The sequence below is a fragment of the Caretta caretta genome, chromosome 1, assembly GCF_965140235.1.
Source record: "Caretta caretta isolate rCarCar2 chromosome 1, rCarCar1.hap1, whole genome shotgun sequence".
NCBI lineage: Eukaryota > Metazoa > Chordata > Testudines > Cheloniidae > Caretta > Caretta caretta.
Genome location: NC_134206.1, coordinates 153412570 through 153425167, shown reverse-complemented (window position 1 = coordinate 153425167; position 12598 = coordinate 153412570). Strand labels below are relative to the sequence as shown.

The 12598-nt window shown below is 45.5% G+C and overlaps 1 long non-coding RNA gene across 2 annotated transcripts; it reads right to left on the bottom strand.

Moving 5' to 3' along the window:
• Positions 1 to 1133: 1133 nt before the first annotated feature.
• LOC125642673 (uncharacterized) lies at positions 1134 to 12207 on the bottom strand. Of its 2 annotated transcripts, XR_012669892.1 has the most exons (3): positions 11977 to 12207; positions 9376 to 9484; positions 1134 to 3428 (listed from the first exon to the last, which is right to left on the bottom strand). It is a non-coding gene; the product is annotated as an uncharacterized LOC125642673 (long non-coding RNA). The 2 variants fall into 2 exon arrangements; XR_007358466.2 differs by lacking the exon at positions 11977 to 12207 and having other exon boundaries at positions 9376 to 9861.
• Positions 12208 to 12598: the final 391 nt, after the last annotated feature.

The following is a 12598-nucleotide window of genomic DNA, read 5'->3' as shown; positions in this document are numbered from 1 at the left end:
CTCACCCCCCCCAGCCCCATACACACACAAACTCACTCTCCTGCTGGTAATAGCTCATCCAAAGTGACCACTCTCCCTACAATGTGCATGATAATCAAGGTGGGCCATTTCCAGCACAAATCCAGGTTTTCTCACACACCCCCCGCACACACACACACAAACTCACTCTCCTGCTGGTAATAGCTCATCCAAACTGACCACTCTCCTTACAATGTGCATGATAATCAAGGTGGGCCATTTCCAGCATAAATCCAAGTTTAACCAGAACGTCGGGCGGGGGGGGGGGGGGGTAGAAAAAAACAAGGGGAAATAGGCTACCTTGCATAATGACTTAGCCACTCCCAGTCTCTATTTAAGCCTAAATTAATAGTATCCAATTTGCAAATGAATTCCAATTCAGCAGTTTCTCGCTGGAGTCTGGATTTGAAGTTTTTTTGTTGTAAGATAGCGACCTTCATGTCTGTGATTGCGTGACCAGAGAGATTGAAGTGTTCTCCGACTGGTTTATGAATGTTATAATTCTTGACATCTGATTTGTGTCCATTTATTCTTTTACGTTGAGATTGTCCAGTTTGACCAATGTACATGGCAGAGGGGCATTGCTGGCACATGATGGCATATATCACATTGGTGGATGTGCAGGTGAACGAGCCTCTGATAGTGTGGCTGATGTTATTAGGCCCTTTGGTGGTGTCCCCTGAATAGATATGTGGGCACAGTTGGCAATGGGCTTTGTTGCAAGGATAGGTTCCTGGGTTAGTGGTTCTGTTGTGTGGTATGTGGTTGTTGGTGAGTATTTGCTTCAGGTTGGGGGGCTGTCTGTAGGCAAGGACTGGCCTGTCTCCCAAGATTTGTGAGAGTGTTGGGTCATCCTTGTTATTCAGTCCAAATGGAAAGTGTTCCTTTCTTCTTGCTCTTTCTTTCCCTTATTCCATCCCTCTGTTTCATTTTCCCTTTGATTTCCTACTTTCATGCACTCCTTTTAGCATATTCTTTTCATTCTACTGGGTTCTCCCACTCCCCTTTCACTGGGTTAGCTATTTCTGTGTCTCCCCCTTCTTTGTCTGTTCCTTCTTTTGTTATGTTCACAGCATACACACAAAAAGTAGATAAAAACATACATACTCTTGCTGGAAGGTTGTAAAGTAACACTACTTTATTTCTTAGAATGCAAAACAATAACACACAAGAACCCAAATACACAGAGAGAGAAAACAGGCTGTTCCTGAAGACAGGGAGGCACCACTGAACCCCATGTTGCTTAAAGCTGATTTTTTCAAGACTGACTCTGATTGCATGCTTTGCTACAGAGCCCCCTAGCCTGCAAGCAGGATCAGGAAACCCCACCACTCTTAAAGTAATAATGTGCAAATACAAAACAGCTCTCAATACACCACATGTTCCCCAAGACTTTCCAGCTTTTTATTTCTTCTCCAGTTCTACATTTCTCCTTTATTCTGTCCTCACCCCAAAGGTGCAAGTGGCAGTTACAGTACTGAGCCCCCTGCAGAGCTTGAGCTGAGTATTCAGACCAATGCCCCACAGAGCCTGTGTCCTGCAAAGTCCTGGGTTTCTTGCAGTACATGCAGAATACCACACACACCATGACCCACACAAGGAGATGATGAAGTGCCAAACGTGAGCGACACGGGCATTGCAATGCTTCAGGGCTATACCGTATCAGAAGAAGCAGAGTATTGATAACACAGACAGCAGCTGCAAAGCACCAGCTGCCTCTCCCACTGACTAGGCCTCTGCAGACAACATGTGGCTGGAGCAAAAGGAGATTATATTTTTATATTCCCCACTCTGCCTGTCTGTGCACGTCCCCTGGCACATTTCAGTTTAGCATTTCAGATGAGCACAGTCGTATTGCTGGGGAAATTTGTGATAGGATACCCACCCTCCCCCACTAGGTACTGAGTGTGCTTCCAGAGTGTGCCACCTTGGGCCTTCATTGTGCCTGATAAGCCCCTCCTAGCGTTGGCAGTGCTGAGGGACCTCTCTGCCCCATTGGGAGGACCAGCAGGCATTGTGCCTCAGGGAAGCCCAATGCCTTCCAGGGTTCCCACAGTCCAGGGACAGCATGGCTATTGCTTTGCCCCTTAAAGTGCCCCTCCATCCTTCTGGAGAGGCTAGTGCCCATGGAAGCACTAGCAGAGAGCTTGCTTTCAGATAAGGGCCAGGATTTTAATCATGGTCAGCTCCTGTGTGTCACGAAGCAGGGAAGCTATTTTTCCTCTGGCAGTTGGCAGTTACAGTCCGACCCCAGAGAGCATGATACCCACAAGCTCAGGTCTCCTGAATGCTACAGCACTGTAATTTCAGCTATGCCTATGGAGTTTTAGCTGTCAGTCTAATGAGCTTCTTTTAACACAAACAGAGGTAACTTGGCCCCATCATGACTGACACTGCCTGAGGATAGTACTGTTGCCGGCACCCAGTGCCGAGAGGCTGAACAACAGCTTGAGTTGGTTCGCTACCCGGTGTGCTACACCCAATAATCACAACGGGGTGGAAAAGCAGAAAAGTTTATTTGAAGCTTCAAAAAGGTACAGGGAGATTTGAATCTCAAATCCTGTACACAGAGCAGGAAGTTACACAGGCTTTTATACATTCTTTTTCCCAGCATACTTATCCAATAGCAAGCTGCCCCAAGTATCCACAATAGCCAGCCAATCCAGTGCCCAGCTAGTTCCCTGGTTCTCTGTATCATTTGTTAAACTATACATAAAGCTGCTTTATTCAGCATTGTTCTTCCATATCTGCCCTGTGTGGCCTTGCTTAGTTTCAGGCAGTCTGATTCCGCAGCATAGTGTTGCAGATTCTCAGCATAACTGCTGTGTGTGCCTCCAGGCGGGGGGGCCAAGGACACTTGGGCCTAGTACGCAGAGCTGCTGCGAGTGCCTCCAGGCGGGAGGGGGGGCCAAGGACACCTGGGCCTAGTGCGAGGGGGCTTCATCGACACTCGTGGTCTTCCATCCCCTCGAGTTACCTAGTGGCCATGCCCCAGTGTCCCCAACAGTACTATGTGAAAGGTTTGCTTAACAAGGTCGTTGTTGGCTTCGCTTTTACCTATGCTATTCTTTATTCCCCCACATGTTGCCTTACTAGTAAACCCATGATTGTATTGTATGAAAAAGTAATACATAAACTATGGCACGAAGGAAAGTAAGCTACATTCATGTAGGAGCATGGAAATCTTGTTTGCAGTGGTGTGTTCTCATAAACACAAAGCAGCATTTTTATATATTCAAAGCAGACATACTGTCTAGGCCTCATGCTGCTCTCCACTTCTTGTTAGCTCTTCAGCAGCACACCAGGTCCCAGCTGGCAGTTGCTAATTGCAATCAGCAGGTGAGAAATGCAGCATCTCACAAACGGAATGATCTGTAGTTCTGGAAAACAGTCTGGGAAATGTGGAGAACCTGGGAAGAGAAAGGGGGATGCTTAAACCTGAACTCCTGTGGAAAGTATTAATTGAGAAAGATAACAATGCACATGACAAATCACATGCTCTCTTGCTGGAAATTATAATGAAGCAGTTTAGTGTTAAAAGCAAGGGGAGTGTTTTACCCCTGTGCGATTTCTAGATGTAATCTAATTTCTTTAGCAGTCTCTGTAACATGACGTTATTTAGAGGTTCAGAGTTCCTTTTGGAGACCGGATGGCTTGAGGGAATGTTAGGGGATGAAGAGGCTTCTGCCTTTGGGGCACCAGTTCAAATCCAGCCCAGATTCCTAGTAGGATACAGCTGTCTGGTGACCTACTATATCTGAAATAATCTGGTGGTGTCTAGTTCCTAGTGGACAGGTTTCCATGGCCCAGTTGGCACTGATTGAGAATCTCATCAGAAAGGACAATTAAAATCAGCATAGTACAGTTCCATACCGGTGATACTGCATGCAGCTGCTGAGGGGAAAAAACATCAAGCAATTACTATCAATAAATATACAGAGCCAGATCATCAGCTGGTGCCAAATGGCATAGCAACTTTGCAGACCGTTGACGTATGCCTGGTGCTAAAGATCTGACCCATTAAATAATTACTTGAAGCAACCAGTTTGAATATGATGGTTTGGGGCTTTTTCTACCCCTCAGTTGCTGACCAGTGCCTGAGTTCAGATGCCTCTTGGGTCAAACTGAATACTGGTCACTTGATTCAGCATTAATCACACAACACTGCAGAAACGCACTCCTGATCAGATGTGCGAAACAGCATTAGGACATCCACACAAATCAGGCAAGCAGTCTGGGGAGGCATAGCTCAGTGGTTTGACCATTGGCCTGCTAAACCCTGGGTTGTGAGTTCAATCCTTGAGGGGTCATTTAAGGATCTGGGGCAAAAATTGGGGATTGGTCCTGCTTTGAGCAGGGGGTTGGACTAGATGACCAACTGAGGTCTCTTCCAACCCTGATATTCTATGATTCCTTTCAGAGTTGTTGCTGGGGAGGATTTGTTTTCAGGCTCCAGAAGAGCACAAGAGTGATGTGAAGAGGAGGCTGGGTGTGAAAACATCATTTGTCCAATTTATTGCAGCAAAGAGCCAACTCCTCCCCTGAAAAACAAATACAGATTTTCCCTATGCTGCTTGGGTAGCATTTTACAAGCAGCTGAGTGCAGAGGTGCTGTGCATGTGGCTGTCCCAGAAAATTGGCACTTCATCCAGGAGAGGGGAAATAAAGCACACCACCGGAAGAGCGGGAGGAGTGGCTGTGAAGCAGTGGTAGCGTAAGAAAGAACATCTTGCAGTAGCAATTGACTCCGCAAAATTTTTGGTGCACAGCAAATGCAAGAGCAGGCCCTTGGATTTTGTGGTAACAAAAAGATACAGACTCCACAGGATTTCACTGTCATGAAGAAATATGGGTTCTCTCCAGACTGTTACTTTTTGTACGTAAAAAGTGTCACTGTTTTAGCCTTCCCTTCCAGCCCCACTCTCTTGGATAGGGTGGTTTGAGTCCCCTGTCTGCCACCACCACTTAATTATAGGCTGGATACAGCTACCGTTGAAGTTGATGACAGAAATTTCCTTGGTTTCAGCCGCTAAGGAGCTCTGAATTAAAATGGAGCGCCTACTGCCTCATAAGCACTGGCCCATCTTAACCACCTCTCCTGCCTGTCAAATGGAAAGGCTAATTGTTTTGTTTCTGACACATTGGTGAAAAAACCTGAGGCAAGTCACAATGCTGAAAACTCTTCTCACATGGACAAATCACAACTAGGTTCATAACTGGGTTCAAGAAAGTACACCAAGAAGCCACAGTGTAGTCAGCAATCTGTTCCGTGACTGCTTGGTGTAGGCTGTGCATCAGGAGGCCATGACTGCAGCACAGGTAGACACACCCAAGCTAGCTTGGATCTAGCTAGCTCTCTACAAATAGCAGTGTAGCCACAGTGGCACAGGCTGGCTGCCTAAGTACAATCCCGCCCTGGGTACGTACTTGAAGGGCTAGTTCAGGCCACCATGCTATGCAGTGATTTTTAACAAGGCAGCTCAGGTGTGCCTGCATTTGCTGCAATCACACCTCCTGACTGCAGTGTAGACATACCCTTAGGTAGATCCTGGGTAGTGACAATATAAAACCCAAACTTTGTTCTCAGTCTGCAAGCTAGAGTTCCGGGGAGCTTAGACCCTGATCTTGCAAGCTGCTCCATGCTGATGGATACCAGGAGATGCTGTGATGGCCAAAAGTATAACTGGGTTCAAAAAAGAACTAGATACGTTCATGGAGGATAGGTCCATCAATGGCTATTAGCCAGGATGGTCAGGGATGCAACCCCCATGCTATGGGTGTCCCTAAGCCTCTGGCTGCCAGATGTGGGGACTGGATGACAGGGGTTGGAACACTCAATAAATTGCTCTGTTCTGTTCATTCCTTCTGAAGCATCTGGCCTCAGCCACTGTCGGAAGACAGTGTACTGGGCTAAACAGACCACTGGTCTGACCCAGTATGGCCATTCTTCTGTTGTTCCCTGAGCCAGCACAGAGTCCCTCTGAAAGCAGCCCATCCCCCCCCTGGGTAGTTCATAGGATCAGAGCCTTAGACTGCACATGTTCTTTGCGGTAAGGACTGACTATCATTTTATGTTGGTACAAAACCCAGCACAGCGGGGCCCGGATCCTGCCTGGGACCTCTAGATTCTACTGTAATAGAAATAATTAATAATAACTTCCATGTCTCCAATGTCCCAAGTGGAGAAACCACATCTGAGTCCTTTCTCTCATCTATTGCAAGGGACACTACAGAACCCACACACACAGGGATGTTTATCTAGCCTTTAACACAAAAACAATATTTAGACCTTCAGGAAAGTTTGGCAAAGGTCACCCCATCCAAAGAGGTCTCAAGATAGACCTACATCCTCCAACCATATCTTTGCTCTTCTTCTTACCTGCAGAGGCAAATCTTCTTGGGCGAAAAGGGGAAGGGGTAGGTCTAGGGGACGGCCATACCACTTTGTCTTCAGTTTATCCTGACTGAGTAGCCAGTTCCCTTCACTCACTTTCAGAATTAACTTCTGGGAGTTGCATCCAAATCCCTCCCACCATGACAGGTAGACCCACTAAGCTACCTTTATGCAAAAGTACCACACTATTCCTCCACCAGCACCTGGCAACAGCGCCACTACAGTGTGCGGGGTAGCTACTGAGTAGAAGGCTGTTGGGTTTCAAATTAGGGTAGGAGGGAAATTGAGAGAGAGGGATCTCACACACTTGAGATTTTCCCCTTGCTGCAGTGAGGCTTTTACATTCAAAATGTCAGATCAACAAGAGCCACCAGGGGTGCTGAAGCATCAGAGCAAGCCATTCAGTCATCCCCCTTAGATGAATACTGATTGGACTGCAGGGGAAAGAAACTGCCAGGGCAAGCCCAAGAGAACCAGGTCCCTCAGATGGGGAGTGAGACACCACCGGCAGCATGACAAAGAAAGTGAAGACTATAGGGCTTAGCAAGCCAGTGGACCTCACGCTACATCTCAAGCAAAACCCACCCAAAGCAGCAAGAAGTTTGGGCCTGTTTTGGCAGGAGGAGGGTTGTGGGACTTGTTGGGGTGGCCCACAGCTTCAGATAAATTTGACTATGTTTTGTACAACCATAGACGCCCAAGGTTTTGCTTATCACTTGTTCTTCCTCATTACTGTACAGCAGAGCTTAGATAAAGAGCAAAACCTATTTATCTAAACAATGGTCACATTTACTGGAAGAAGACACTGGATGAATGACATTTTATAATACCCAATATAATATTGTCAAAATTGCACAGCTGGCAAGTCCTCTTCAGTGGAGGAGAGCGGTTTCCCTATCAATGGGCAAATGTGATCTTTCCCAAAAACACCCATGCACACACATATAAAGAGAGATTAGTGATTAGATAATACTCAGAGGCCTGCAGCCTTGTTTTGTATTCAAATTACTCTGATAAGATTAGGGAGCAAAGGCAGGAAAGCCTACTATGTAAAATGTTCTAGAGGTGCAAAGGCCGCACGTTTTTGCAAGAGACCCTAGTTTAAAGACAGTGTCATAATCCCCAGCCAAATGGGGAGCGAGCAGTCAGCCAACCTGTGCAGGAGGCAGATAGATAAGTGGATGAACTACCATTGTCTACACAGGCAGCTTGCCCTCCCAGTGCAGGAGAAAGCCAAATCTTACTACTATGCATTATACAAAAGACAAAACGAAGCTTACGTTTAAGTAAACAGCTTAATCAGCTTCCCAAAAGTTGTCTTTATCCCGCATTTTCCAAACTAGGCAGCATCTCACAATGGCTGGGCCATAAAACATATGATGAAGCAAATTAAATATTGTATTATTTTAACAGAGCAGACATCACTCTAATAATTCTCTTACCTTAAAAAACATGAATTTATTTTTTTAAATAGCTCAAGCTGCTGTTAAACATGGCAATTAAAATGATCAAAGGATCACAATAGCATGCAGTGCAGCCAAGCTGTTTCCCTGCTCTGAAGCTTTCAAATCATGCAGTGGAGGATCTCATCAAGAGACAAAGAGAAATGAAATACTAGAGTTTTGCTAACTGTTCACACTGAGTTCCAAAATCATCCCACGCTCACCTTTTCAGGTTTAATCTCACACTTGAATCTCAAAGCACAAACATCATACGGTTTGCTATCATTCACAGATGTAAAAGAAACCTGATCCCAGTTTTGAGAGATCCTGGGTCAGTTTTTGACTCTGCATCACAATCAGATTTATGGTTTCCCACTGAAATCTATGTATCTCACTAGCCATTTAAGGTACTTATATAACTCCCTCACCATTATATCCGAGCCTCTCATAATGTTTAATGTTTATCCACACTCCACCTCGTGTGGTAGGGAAGAGCAACTACCCCCTTTTACAGAGTGGGAACTGAGGCACAGAGAGGCTAAAGCCTAGATCCTCAAAGGTATTTAGGCTCCAAACTTCCATTGAAATCAATGGGAATTAGGCACCTAAATATCTTTCAGGATCTGGACCTAAGTGACTAGCCCAAGTCACACAGGGAGTCTATGGCAGAGCAGGGACTTGCTCTCAGGTCTCCATGGTCCAGGATTACTATATGGAATTATACTGTATTTATGGTTGTGGCTTTTGACATTTCAGCCAGGTGAAATGGAGTTTCACTTGGAGAACTTGGCTTTGTTCAGACCGAAAACTCATGGGAGGTGACAGATGAAGACTGTAACCAAAGAAAATGTTCACGTGGCTCCTGATCTAAATGTCTTTGAAGCCAAGGGAACCTTCCCATTGATTTCAGTGGGCTTTGAGTCAGACCCATGAACCGCATAGCAAAACAAAACTGCTGAGTTTCTTAGAGGTCTCTTGCATATGCACTAAAAGACAACATGAACACCACATCCTCCATATCTCACAGGAAATAGAGATCAATACAAATCCAGTTTTCCTTTTGCAGAGATGAAGGAAGAAGGAGACATGCCTCAGGGCCCTAATTCAGCCCTGGGTGATCACCACCCAACACAGACGTAATGAGGTTGAGTAGTGCCAGTATAAGACAAATTAAAACGACTAATTATTCCTCAAAAAAGGTTTTTAATGCTTTTCAGCTATAAAAACAACACAGACAAAATAAGAAAAGAAAAAGTAAAGACAAGCATTGTATAAGAATTAGTATAAATGGCAGGTTATACTGAAGACAAGTACAAGTACATGTAAAGTTACCACTCATCAAGGAGCTAAAGAACAATAACCTTACATGCACCTGGCCTGGCTAGTTATACTGAAGACAAGCACCAGTACATGTAAAGCTATTATCTACCAGCTACTTACCACTAGTTTTATACTACAGTATCGATACAACTAAGATCAATTTAGTTCAAGCAACCAGACTTCTTTACTCCATAATCTTACCCTGCATTCGTCCAAAAATATGTTGCCCTTCAGTCGGTCGTCTTCCACACTGGCCAGGTACAGACAGTCGAGAAGTGGATGTCTCTTCAGTTCAGGGGGTATGGTTTGCCTTATGACCGAAACACAAACACACACACACAGAGTCCTGTGCCTTCATACTTTTTATCTTATCTGTCAGCCGTGTTTTAAAACAGAACAACCAATCAGGGTGGGCCAAATTCTTAGTGTGGTTACTTTAATATTATAAGCTATGCACGGGTGCATAGCTTATCTCCATGTAGCCAATTATCTCAAATGTGGTCAATATGTATCGAGTAAGCTATGCCCAGGTGCATAGATTATCTCAATACATATGAGTTAGCCTAAAGTGTTATCTGGTTGCAGCTCATCCTGACCACAAGTTTCAGTTTAATTCTACAAAACTTGCTCTTTGAAGCTTCTGGAAGTTTGAGGCCTAACATTGACAATACTTTTGTTCATATTAATAACACCTTTATTTAGCAAATAGGGTCAAATTCAGACCTAATGTAGGTGGGTGCCACCTCAATAAGTCGAGTTACACTCAATTACACCTGGGCTGAATTTGCTCCATGATAGCCAACAGATGTGTGATAAGTAGGATGCATTTTTAGATCTTTCCAGTGACTCTGGAGAAAATAAGATGAAGAGTGATGACAAGTCGAGAAGTACTGTCCTATGGCTTCCTCATGAAGGCTGCAAGATTAGACACTCATTGTCATTTTCCTTTTCAGTTTGAAACTGGGCAAACTTAAACCACAAATTGCAGTGATATTACAGCTATAAATAAAGGATGACTTGGACTGCAATGGCGAAGGTTACAATCAGTTTGTTAACTAAGGATCCAAGAAACCACTTAGATTCTATGCACAGCTAGTCTAGGAAGACAAAGGTTCAGTTATGGCAAAGAAGAGTAGCTCCAGCTGCTACCAGTCAAGCACCAACCACCCACTGCTGATCAGCCCTTGACTACGTAGCATTGCCTGAATCAACGCTGCACTGAAGTTGGTCAGTATAGAGATGCAATGAACAGGTGGGTCTACATCACTGGCCCCAATACCTGCGGCTGCAGCAGACAGCCTCAAAATATGAAGCATCTCCCTGCAACGCCAGCTGCTTGAGTGTGAATGCTCCTCCAGTGACCTGGCAGAGCACAATGATCATGTGCACAGCGGGGCGCACTAGCATGTGCACGGATGTGGCAGGAAGCAGTAGGAGGACATGACAAGATCACCTGGGAAGAATGAATCCCCCTGTTCTTAATTCCCAACCTAGAAAATCCTATTACTAAAACAAAAAACAGCCTTCTCACTTCTACAGGGAGTCTGAGGCCTTCACTTTCCTATCTCTCAAAATCTCAGGAACTGCTCCTTTTGGACATTTAAAAGGAAGTACACCTCAAAAGCTTTCCATATTTATGAGATGTATCCCAGTGAAACTGAACCATCTCTCATCTTTGCAGTATACTTGCTAACTCAGAGCTAGGATTCTTTACACTCTCTGTCCCTCCTAAAGAACCTGGAACCAGCTCAGACTTCAGGACTCTACAAAGGTTTGGGTTTTGTTGTTGTTTTATTAATCATTTCCACCACAGCACTACTTCGCTGCGCAGTAGATGTTCCAGAATGCAGAGACTTGCCCCTCTGCCTTTGCCAGAGATACAAGAGTAACATCTGCACAGTGAGGTGTGCTAGCAGAGGTGCAGGAGGAAAAGATGTGCACGGGTTTTACAACAAAACATCGCCATTACCGCAACACTTCCTGTCTCTCTGTTCCAGAAATGGAGGGTCATTATATTTTTCCTGTAAGTGCAGCTAACAATTCCTGGAACCTCACTTCTCCTCCCACTTCCCCTTTCCTGGCTCCCTTCCTTCTGGTGATAAACACTGGGCTGCTCATGGCATTTTCCCTCCCCTCCCCCTGTCCTATTGTAGTTAAATTTAAAGGTGCAATTTTCCAATTGGATTTTGGAAGACATAACACAGTGTAAATTGAAATAGGATGAGTCCAAATCTGGTGCTGATGGGGGACTCATCTTCCTCTTCCAGCCTGCCTCTTTCACATTCCCAGTTGTCAGCAGCTGGGACTGTTAAGGTCTGTCTACACTGCAACTGGGACTGACCCCTCCCCACATCCCGGGTGGACAGACACGCACCAGCTTTGTGTGGATGCTGCAGCACAGCTGGTGGTACAGGTTAGCCACCCATGTGCAAGCCTCCCCAACTCCCTGGTCTGTTCTAGGGGGCTAGTCCATGGTGCTGCCTGTGCCACAGTGTCCACACAGCTATGTTTAGCATGCTAGCTTGAGCAGAGCTAGTGCTTGTCTGTCCACCCACACTGGGAAGCACCCTGCCAGCTGCAGTGTAGAAGCCCTGTTCCAAGAGGCATTTCTACATCTTTGCCTCTTAGCTAACGCCTTGTGTCAGGGATCAAAAACTCGAGCTATCCCTGAGTGTGTCAGCTGCTGGTCTCACACTTGGGGCAGTCAAGAGCTGATGAAGCAGCCCAGCTCCAGGGAAACATCTGGCAGCAGCAGCAGCTGGAGGCCAGTGGCAGCAGTAAAAGAAATGGCAAAAGCAATACCCGCTGGAGCCATGTCAGAAGAGGTGACCCCGAAGAGGATGCAGGCAGGTAGCTGAGGGGTTGGGACCATCCTGTACAGACTACAGGTATTTGGGGCAACTGTGGGATCCTGCATTCTTAGAATAGGACATGCTGTTTGAATGAGCCATGTTTCTGTCTTGGTACTTGTACAGTCGTCATCACCTTTGAGTGCCTCAATCATTAATGGATTTTATCTTCAAAACACCCCTGTGAGGTAGGGAAGAATTACAATGATTAATTATTATAATTAATAATTAAGGCTCTAGATATATTAAGTGACTTGCCTACGGTCCACAGGAAGTTTATGGCTGAGCCAGGAAGTAAACCAAGGTCTCCTGAGTGCTAGTCCAGTACCCTAGCTGTTATCCTTATTTCGTTTCTGCATGTGGCTGAGAACAGAGCAGGGAATGGTTACAAGTGCCCAATGTTTTAAAACAATCTCGACCAGGAGTTCTCGACCTTTTTCTTTCTGAGGCCCCCGCAACATGCTATAAGAACTCCATGGCCCAGCTGTGCAACAACAGCTGTTTTTCTGCATGTAAAAGCCAGGACTGGCATTGAAGGGTAGCAAGCATGGCAATTGTCCAGGGCCACACACCAC